Below are 10764 nucleotides of genomic sequence, written 5' to 3'. Positions count from 1 at the left end.
CGCCGATGTCCATACCGGTTCCGGCACCTGTTTACGTGGCTCCTCCGCCGATGGTCTTCCCGGCATAGAGCCCCCACGCTCCTGCTCACACAGCCGAGCCTGTCCCATTCCAAGCTCCACAACCCCACATCAGCTTTTCTTACCCAACTCTACCTCCCCTAAACATTCCCATCCCTGAACCGGGCACGCCAACCCAGGCTGTCCCCATAGCTCCACCGACAAACTTTCTCCTGGAAATTGGGACTGAGCAGGAGCAGAGATTGAAGAAGATGGAAGAGAATATCAAAGCCTTACAATCAGGTGGCCCTCGCCTCGATGCCAGCGATTGCGATTGGAGTCTTTTTCCGGGTATGCGGCTACCCCCGAAGATTGAGGTGCCTGAATTCCAAAGGTACCATGGCACTACCAATCCCCGTCACCATCTCCGTCACTACAGGGGAAAGATGCTGCAGTACTGGGACTACGAAGAGTTCGTCATCCAGGACAGTTTGGCGGGAGCGGCTCTTGATTGGTACATGTCACTGAAAGCCGCGGATATCCCTACATGGACGGACCTTTCGGGCAAATTCATCGACCAGTACAAGTACTGTGCAGAAACGCCCCCGACCCTGTTGGAGCTCAGTACAATGGAGATGGCCGAGGATCAGGGCTTCGAGGCCTACGCAGTAAAGTGGAGGGCTAGAGCGGCGAAACATGTCCCCCCGATCAGTGAGGCGCAGCAGATCCAATTATTCCACTCTACCCTCAAAGGGGCCTACTACTTGCACCTGTTGGCTCACACGTCTTCGTTCTCCAACCTTATCGACGCCGGGAAGAAGCTTGATATCGGCGTTAAGCTCGGCAAGATAGAAGGACCGGCCGAGAAGAAAGAGGGAGAGTCCTCGAAGAAGGTTGCTACTGGGACACCCTCCGCGGGAAACAGGAGAGGAAAAGACGCGTCCGTCAATGCTGTTAACTCAGGGCGCCAAGCCCCCCAACAGTATTCCATCAATTACACGCCCGCACCACCGACCACTCAGGCGTATGCCCCACCTCCGGTGCATTATCAGCAGCAACTCCCAGCGCAACAAGTATATTATTCCGCCCCGCCGGCCTCCTTTCCGTTGCCGGCCCCGCACAATTACGTCCCTATTCCCCCTCCGATCCAACAAAGCAGGCCTCCGGCTTCGAGAACTCCTCAGCCGGTGCAACGGGCTCCGGCCCCGCAGGACCAACAAGCACTGCGCCGCGGCGCAGACAATTCACACCCCTTCCGGCCCCGCTCTCCCACATATACCGGCAACTCCTCGCAGGCAATAGGATTAAATCAGTAGCGCCTAACCCCGATTTCGACCCCACCATTCAGGATCAGAGTCGGCACTGCGAGTACCATCAGGGCGCACCCGGTCACACCACCGACGATTGTTGGAAGCTGCGGGAGAAGATCCAAGCTATGATTGATGGCAAACAACTCACGTTCAACGCCGTCAAACCTCCGAACGTGCAAGTTAATCCTCTTCCCGATCACGGGTCAAGCTCGGGACCCAGCATTAACATGATCAGTGTTTGCGCCATAGGGGAGTACGAGACCGGGCAGGGGCCATCCGCCCCGTTCGTAATCGAATATGTGCCTGCGGAAACCGGTATAGGGTACGCGGGGTTTGATGCCACGCCCGCCCCATTCGTGATAGATGTCCCCGCACGAGAACCATATCAAGATAGCAAGGTTCCGTGGACCTACGAAGGGAGTGTCGGGAACCTCGAGCATCAATTCAGTGTCATGGGCGTGACGCGCTCAGGACGAGTGTACGAAAACCCGGAGGCCGCAAACAAAGGAAAGGCGCCTGCTGCGACATTGGGAATCGCCCCGGAGGCTACGCCGATCCCACAAAAGAAGGTGACCGAAGAGGAAGCCGAGGCTTTCATGAAGATCATCAAGGCAAGCGAGTACAAGGTTGTTGAACAAATGGGCAAGTCTCCGGCTCACATTTCACTACTCGCCCTTCTTTTAAGTTCGGAGCCACATCGTGAAGCGCTCCTGAAGGTCCTGACGGCGGCACAGGTCCCCAAGGAGACGGCTCCAGATCTCATTGAAGAAACCGTTGGATCGATATTCTCCAATAATATTTCATTCTCGGATGACGAGCTTCCCTCCGAAGGGTACGCACACTCGCGGGCGTTGCACATCGTCTGTAAGTGCAATAACTTCGTGGTAGGCCGGGTCATGATCGACAATGGTTCGGCTCTCAATGTATGCCCTGTTTCCACCCTGAAGCAGATGAATGTGGATCTGAATCGTATTCGTCCAAGCAAGACAGCGGTTCGAGCCTTCGATGGCTCGTGGAGAGAAGTGAATGGAGAGATTGACCTTTTGATCGAGGTAGGTCCATGTTCATTCAATGTCACTTTTCAGGTGCTCGACATCCCCAATGCCTTCAGCTTGCTGCTCGAGAGGCCATGGATCCATTTTGTGGGCGCAGTCCCCTCCACCTTGCACCAAAAGCTTAAGTTCATCGTGGAAGAGCGACTCATCACGGTCAAAGGTGAGGAGGACTATGCGATTTATAAGGAGACGGCTGTCCCCTACATCAGTATTGGGGACGATCAGAACCTCTCCTTCCATTCGTTCGACACCATCTCCGTCATCCGAGACTACGGAAAGGCCGGTCCGTCCCGCGCCGACCGCATGGTGGGGAAGATCTTGCTGCGCCATAACTACATTCCGGGTTCCGGACTCGGAGCACGTGGGCAAGGGATCAACCGCCCCATCGAGATTGAGGAGTACAAGAACAGGAGGGGACTCGGTTTTCGCCCTTCTTGCCACGAGATTGTTGAAGCCCGTAGAGGCAAGCACCTCCACCGGCTTGCAGCGCACTACGGGAAGATCAACAGGGGCACCCCAGTTCCGCCACTCTCCCACTTCTTTTCAGGACCACAGCACATCGTCGGAGGTACTCTTGACGGCCCCTCCTCGGATTTAGACGACGCGCTTGTCGATCTGCCAGGCATATACGCCGTCACCGAGGAGACTCCTTCAGGAGTCTACATCCGCCTCGCGCAGGAGAATGAGGAGCTCAACAACTGGACCTCAGTCCCGCGCTACTCGGCTGTAATCACCGATGTGTAAGGCTATCTTTGTAGACGATGTTTCCCGCGTGTCGGCAAAGTCATAAGCCACACGACGGAAGAGGGGTTTTTGTTATGGCATCAATGTTCCCACCTTCAATGAAATCCCTACATGCATTTTTGAATTCTCGAGTCTCCTTCGTTTCCTTCTCTCTTACTCATTCGCAGCACTTTAAATATTTCTAAGATGACTCGTTTAAATTTCCAGGCTCCACTCGAATCCAAATCTTCGACGCGTCGATTCGAACCCATCCGAAGAACTCCTCGAAGAGCCCCAACCCATATACTTCGGGGAAGGGCTCGACGAGGACAGTCGAGTGCCTGAGATAGAGGAGAGTTTGCACCGCCTCGAGAACCGTCAACTCACCTCAGTTGAGCCAACAGAAGAAATCAACATAGGCACTGAAGAAGAGCCTCGCACGCTAAAGATCGGGACGGGCCTCGATCCAACACAACGAGCTCGGATGATCGATTTCCCGAAGGAGTACCAAGAGGTCTTTGCCTGGTCCTACGCCGACATGCCGGGCTTAGATCCGTCGATAGTCAAGCACTCTCTCCCACTCGATACAGAGAACTTCCTGCCCAAACGGCAACACCTACGGCGGCAGCGAGTCGGCCTTCTCCTCCGCATCAAGGAGGAGGTCATCAAGCAGATAAATGCGGGATTCCTAGAAGTATGCAATTACTCTGAATGGGTGGCAAACATTGTGCCCGTGGAGAAGAAGGACGGAAGGGTCAGGGTTTGCATCGATTACCAGGACCTCAACAAGGTTAGTCCTAAAGACAACTTCCCTCTGCCTCACATCGACGTCTTGGTCGACAACACTGCGCGCCACAATCAGTTCTCCTTCATGGATGGCTTTTCGGGGTATAACCAAATCCGGATGGCCGAAGACGACAAGATCAAAACGACTTTCATCACGATGTGGGGCACATTTTGCTACAAGGTCATGCCCTTCGGGCTCAAAAATGCCGGGGCAACCTACCCACGGGCAATGGTTACGCTCTTCCACGACATGATGCATAAGGAGATCGAGGTCTACGTCGACGACATGATCGCAAAGTCCAAGGAGGGAGAGGATCACCTCGTCAATCTGAGGCGTCTCTTCGAACGTCTCAAGAAGTACAAGCTTAGGCTCAACCCGGCCAAGTGCACATTCGGCGCGAAATCCGGAAAACTGCTAGGATTTGTGGTCAGCGAACGAGGCATCGAGGTCGATCCTGACAAGGTGAAAGCGATTAGGGAGTTACCTCCGCCATCAACAGTGCGCGAGGTACGGAGCTTCTTAGGATGACTGAACTACATCGCGCGTTTCATCGCGAACTTATCAGATAAGTGTCAACCCCTCTTCCGGCTGCTTCGTAAAAATGCAGCAATTGAATGGGACGACGACTGTCAGAAGGCCTTTGACGATATTAAGACATACTTAGTTCAGTCGCCGGTGTTGGTCCCGCCCATACCAGGTCGACCTCTCATTCTTTACCTGACAGTGCGCCGGCAATCATTGGGGTGCATGTTGGGGCAAGAAGATGAGTCCACACGCGCAGAACATGCCATCTACTATCTGAGCAAGAAGTTTACTGAAGGGGAATCCAATTACCCGGAGATCGAGAAGATGTGCTGCGCACTGGTGTGGGTCATGCAGAGACTTCGACAGTACACTCTCTATCACACTATCCGCTTGCTGTCAAAAGCGGATCCCCTGAAATATCTACTTGGTAGCCCATCCTCCATGAGGAACATTGCAAAGTGGTGCTGTCAACTGACGGAGTACGACATCGAGTATGTGCCCCGCACATCAGTCAAGGGGCAAGCAATTGCAGACCATTTGGCGGAATTTCCCATCGAGGATGACACGCCGATCAACTCTGACTTTCCAGACGAAGGGATCCTCCGAGTAGATGAGGAGGAGGATGGGACCGCGTGGAAGATGTATTTCGATGGCGCGGTGAATTCCACCGGTTCTGGTATCGGCGCAGTGCTGATATCCCCGGACGGACGTTATTACCCGATTGCAGCAAAAGTTAATTTTCTCTGCACCAATAATGTGGCCGAATATGAGGCATGCATCCTTGGCTTGCAAGCAGCGATTGATTTCAAGGTGAAAGAGCTAGAAGTGTTCGGAGATTCAATGCTCACAATCTTCCAGACGTTAGGGCAATGGAAGACGAAAGACGCAAAGTTAGTACCATACCACGAGTATCTCGAGGAGTTAGCGGAGAACTTCGAGAAAATCTCGTTCACCTACACGCCACGTATCAAGAATCAGTTTGCAGATGCACTTGCGACACTGGCATCAATGGTGAGCATCACAAAAGAAAACCTCATCGAGCCACTTGAGATCGAGATTGCCAAAGGCCCGGCTTACTGCGACACAATCGAGGCGACCGATGAACAGCCATGGTACGAAGACATCAAACATTTTCTGCAAACCGGCCAATACCCGACATTTGCCAACCGTCAGGACCGAAAAACACTTAGGCGACTCGTAGCGCATTACTTCCTGAACGGAGAGACTCTCTACCGCCGTTCCTTCGACGCCACACTACTCCGGTGTGTTGACGAAAACGAGGCACAACGCCTCATGGGAGAGATACATGAAGGGAGCTGTGGACCCCACATGAGCGGTCTCATGCTCACCAAGAAACTCATGCGCCTAGGTTACTTTTGGTCCACCATGGAGGCCGACTGCGCCAAACACGTCAGACACTGCCACTTGTGCCAGGTCTATGCCGATCAAATCAAAGCACCCCCCAATGAGCTACGCCCGATGGCGGCCCCGTGGCCCTTTTCAATGCGGGGCATCGATGTGATCGGCCCTATCAATCCCAAAGCATCCAATGGACACATGTTCATTTTAGTGGCAATTGACTACTTCACCAAATGGATCGAGGCCATAACGCTCGCTTCGGTCACCGCAAATGCCATGGCACGTTTCCTTAAGCGCGACATCATCGCCCGATATGGAGTCCCCGAGACAATCATCACCGACAATGCCAAGAACCTGAACAACAGGATCATCGATGACCTCTGTGAGCGATTCAAAATACACCATCGCAACTCTACGCCATACCGACCCCAAATGAACGGTGCGGTGGAAGCTGCGAACAAAAACATCAAGGGGATCATCGAGAAAATGACGGTGACCTACAAGGATTGGCACGAGATGCTCCCTTTTGCGCTCTTGGCATATCGAACGTCCATCCGCACTTCAATCGGGGCAACTCCGTAGTCCCTAGTCTACGGCATGGAAGCAGTCCTCCCAAACGAAGTGGAGATTCCTTCCATGAGGGTCCTCGCCGAGTCCAAGCTCGAAGAAGCAGAATGGGCGAAGCAACAAAGAATGGCTAACAGCGCTCTGCCACGGTCAATGCTACCAACAAAGAATGGCTCGAGCGTTCAATGCAAGGGTTCGCCACCGCGAATTCCGCCCCGGTGATCTCGTCCTACGAAAGGTCTTGCACATCACACCTGACTCTCGGGGCAAGTTTGCATACAAGTATGATGGACCTTTCGTCGTCAGGGAAGTCTTCTCCGGAGGGGCAATTATCCTAAGCGATATGGACGGGATCGAAAACGCGCTCCCGGTCAATGCCGATGCCCTTAAGAAATAATACCCTTAATGGCCTCTTTGTCATCCGGCAGTTTCTTTGTGTTCCCGCAAGTTTCAGACCACCCTCCAGGCCCTTATCTTCCTCTGTCTTCCTTTGGGCTCTGTGCCGTTTCACCTCACCACATTTTCTATTTATCACGCACGTGTCCTGTCCATTCAATTCTTCTCATCTAAGGATACTTCAGAGAGAAAATAATAATTTTCCCGCTAGGTCGAAAACCTCCTTGAGGCGGCCTAGGCAAAAGTTAGGGAACGAGAGGCACGACTTAAAATCCCGCAAAGGGGAGTCGTGGCAAAAGGAGAGCACAAGTAAATTCCTTGCTAGGCTGAAAACCCGCAAAGGGCGGTCTAGGCAAAAGTTAGAGGAACCGAGAGGTGCGATCGGACCCGAACGTGGGCGATCGTAGCAAAAGGTGAGCACTCATGTGAGAAAAGTCAAATAAAATACCCCGCTAGGTCGTTACTCATCCTACGACCTAGGCAAAAATTAGGGGCAATTGTCGGCTTGACCACGAAAGAACAGCGGCACTTCGCGTGAAGCTACAGCTAGTAGTGGTTCGGCAGTCCTCGACGCAAGCAAACTCTCTTCGACTCTCCAGGCTCGAGACATGCCTCGAAATGGAGTCGAATCGTCGTATCCTTAATTTGGAGGATCCTAAAGATCCCTCCCTTTACCTTTACTCAAAACTCTGCGGGCCATGCCCCACCTTGTAAAAAGCCTTTCTTTTAGTCAAGTACATGTCACATTCGGGGACACGGCCGCCCCTCAAATGGCCACTGTGTCCAAATCCCTGAAGCATCGCTACATAGATTTCCTCTGCACATCGTAATTCCAGCGGTATTGCGTGACTGACAACGACCGTTAGCCGCTATTCCTTGTGTGCAGGTGTGAGCATTCGGATCCTGAAAGGTGTCTCTTCCTGACGGACTCATGTCTGCCTTATGCGACAAGACGAAATCCCAATCCGAGCGGATGACCCTCAAGGAGACACACAACGCCTAATCCTGCGACAAGCGACGAACAACGCTTGCCACGGCACCGTCATAAGCACAATATGAACTCGAATTCAACGGATCATGGCCTTCGCCCTCCGGGGCCCTGCGTCGTCCCCCAACATTAGTCATTGCTTCTACATTCCATCTTTACCGCTTCTTGGACTTCGCGTCCAGGACTTCGTGTCCATCTTTATTGCTTTTCGGTCTTCGTGTCCATCTTTACAGCTTTTCGGACTCCGTGTCCATCTTTACAGCTTTTCGGACTCCGTGTCCATCTTTACTGCTTTTTGGACTCCGTGTCCAGGACTCCATGTCCATCTTTACAGCTTTTCGGACTCCGTGTCCATCTTTACTGCTTTTTGGACTCCGTGTCCAGGACTCCGTGTCCATCTTTACAGCTTTTCGGACTCCGTGTCCATCTTTACTGCTTTCTGGACTCCGCGTCCAGGACTCCGTATCCATCTTTACTACTTTTCGGACTCCGCGTCCAGGACTCCGTGTCCATCTTTACTGCTTTTCGGACTCCGCGTCCAGGACTCCCTGTCCATCTTTACTGCTTTTCGGACTCCGCGTCCAGGACTCCGTGTCCATCTTTACTGCTTTTCGGACTCCGCGTCCAGCACTCCGTGTCCATCTTTACTGCTTTTCGGACTCCGCGTCCAGGACTCCGTGTCCATGTTTACTGCTTTTCGGACTCCGCGTCCAGGACTCCGTGTCCATCTTTATTGCTTTTCGGACTCCGCGTCCAGGACTTCGTGTCCATCTTTACTTCTTTTCGGACTCCGTGTCCAGGACTCCGCGTCCATCTTTACTGCTTTTCGGACTCCGCGTCCAGGACTCCGCGTCCATCTTTACTGCTTTTCGGACTCCGCGTCTATCTTTACTGCTTTTCGGACTCCGCGTCCAGGACTGCGCGTCCATCTTTACTGCTTTTCGGACTCCGCGTCCAGGACTGCGCGTCCATCTTTACTGCTTTTCGGACTCCGCGTCCATCTTTACTGCTTTTCGGACTCCGCGTCCAGGACTGCGCGTCCATCTTTACTGCTTTTCGGACTCCGCGTCCAGGACTCCGCGTCCATCTTTACTGCTTTTCGGACTCCGCGTCCAGGACTCCGCGTCCATCTTTACTGCTTTTCGGACTCCGCGTCCAGGACTCCGCGTCCATCTTTACTGCTTTTCGGACTCCGCGTCCAGGACTCCGCGTCCATCTTTACTGCTTTTCGGACTCCGCGTCCAGGACTCCGCGTCCATCTTTACTGCTTTTCGGACTCCGCGTCCAGGACTCCGCGTCCATCTTTACTTCTTTTCGGACTCCGCGTCCAGGACTGCGCGTCCATCTTTACTGCTTTTCGGACTCCGCGTCCAGGACTCCGCGTCCATCTTTACTGCTTTTTCGGACTCCGTGTCCATGTTTACTGCTTTTCGGACTCCGCGTCCAGGACTCCGTGTCCATCTTTATTGCTTTTCGGACTCCGCGTCCAGGACTTCGTGTCCATCTTTACTTCTTTTCGGACTCCGTGTCCAGGACTTCGTGTCCGCCTTTACTGCTTTTCGGACTCCGCGTCCAGGACTTTGTGTCCATCTTTACAGCTTTTCGGACTTCGTGTCCAGGACTCCGTGTCCATGTTTACTGCTTTTCGGATTCCGCGTCCAGGATTCCGTGTCCATCTTTACTGCTTTTCGGACTCCGTGTCCAGGACTTTGTGTCCGCCTTTATTGCTTTTCGGACTCCGCGTCCAGGACTTCGTGTTCATTTTTACTGCTTTCCAAAATTCTTGTTCACTTTTACTGCTTTCCGGACTTCGTGTCTGTCTTTATCGCTTTTAGGACTTCGTGTTCACATTTATTGCTTTACGAACTTTATCCCTGCATTTGCTCTTTCGAGTTACAAATTCACACTGTATCATTTCCTTGTCATGACTCATTTGTCTTTTTCCTCCCACAAACAGGTCCGTTGCATCTGGGAGAATGGCCAGGTGGTCATCAAGACCGAACGGGTGCTTCTCATAATCTTTGGCTGCACCCTCTATCCGAGCACGCAACCAAAGAGTGGCAAGCTGTCAGCATCCAATTTTGGTCCACCGGCTTCAAAGGGGCAGAATCGTCGTTTTTGCCACCCGTGAGGGAAGTATTTCCGATTGATCACCCGAGTACTCACGACTTTTCGGAGATAGCACATTTTCCTATTCTAGCATCAATTTTATGATTTTTCAAAATAATACTATTTGGGACGTTTTCGAATTTCGCGTACATCGACGTCAATTTTCAAAAATTCGAGATAAAATTCGAGATTTGAAACTAATTTATCGCATAATATTGATTGGCGAATTTTTCTAAGCTCGATGGCGGTCTCGAATTATTTTTTCAATGTTCGATTAAGAAGAGAGGAATTGTCGATATTTACGCGCGTCAAAAAAAAAATTCAAAAAAAGCCGGTCAGAAGTCAGACTGCTGACTTCTGACCATGGTTTTCCCTCTTTCCTCTTTATTTTTCCCCAGCCTTCGTCCTTTCCCTTCTTCTTCTTCTGACTTCTTTCTTTTTTTTCCTTTCTTTCTTTCCTTTTCCATTTCCGTTCCAGCTGCTCCTCTGCACCCGCCGAACTCTGCCGCAACCCACTTATGGCTACTCCTCTGCCCGAGGCCGGCTCGTCCTGTCACCTCCCTCTCGGCTATGTTTCTTCCTCTGCACACGCTAACTTCGGCTTGGACGGCAACGACCGATCGGCTCGGCCCCTCCTCGAAAACCCGCGGCTCTCTCTCGCTCTCTCTCTCTCTCTCTCTCTCTCTCGATTCCGGAATAAAACCGGCAGCTCACGAAAAAAATCGGGGGCTGACAGACGAACGACACCCAAAAAAAACTCTCAGCTCACCGATTCTCTCCCTCAGCTCGTTCGGACGATTCGCCCTCCGCTCCCGGATTCGAACCCCCTCAGCTCACGAACTCTCTCTAAAATCCCGGCCCGACTTTCCGCCGAGATCTACAGCTCGACCTCACGCCGAGACCCGCAGCTCGCCCACAGCCGAAAAAAAAAAAAAAAAAACCTCCAGC

Source organism: Punica granatum, chromosome 5 (genome assembly GCF_007655135.1).
Source record: "Punica granatum isolate Tunisia-2019 chromosome 5, ASM765513v2, whole genome shotgun sequence".
NCBI lineage: Eukaryota > Viridiplantae > Streptophyta > Magnoliopsida > Myrtales > Lythraceae > Punica > Punica granatum.
Note: the sequence above shows the minus strand (reverse complement) of the source record.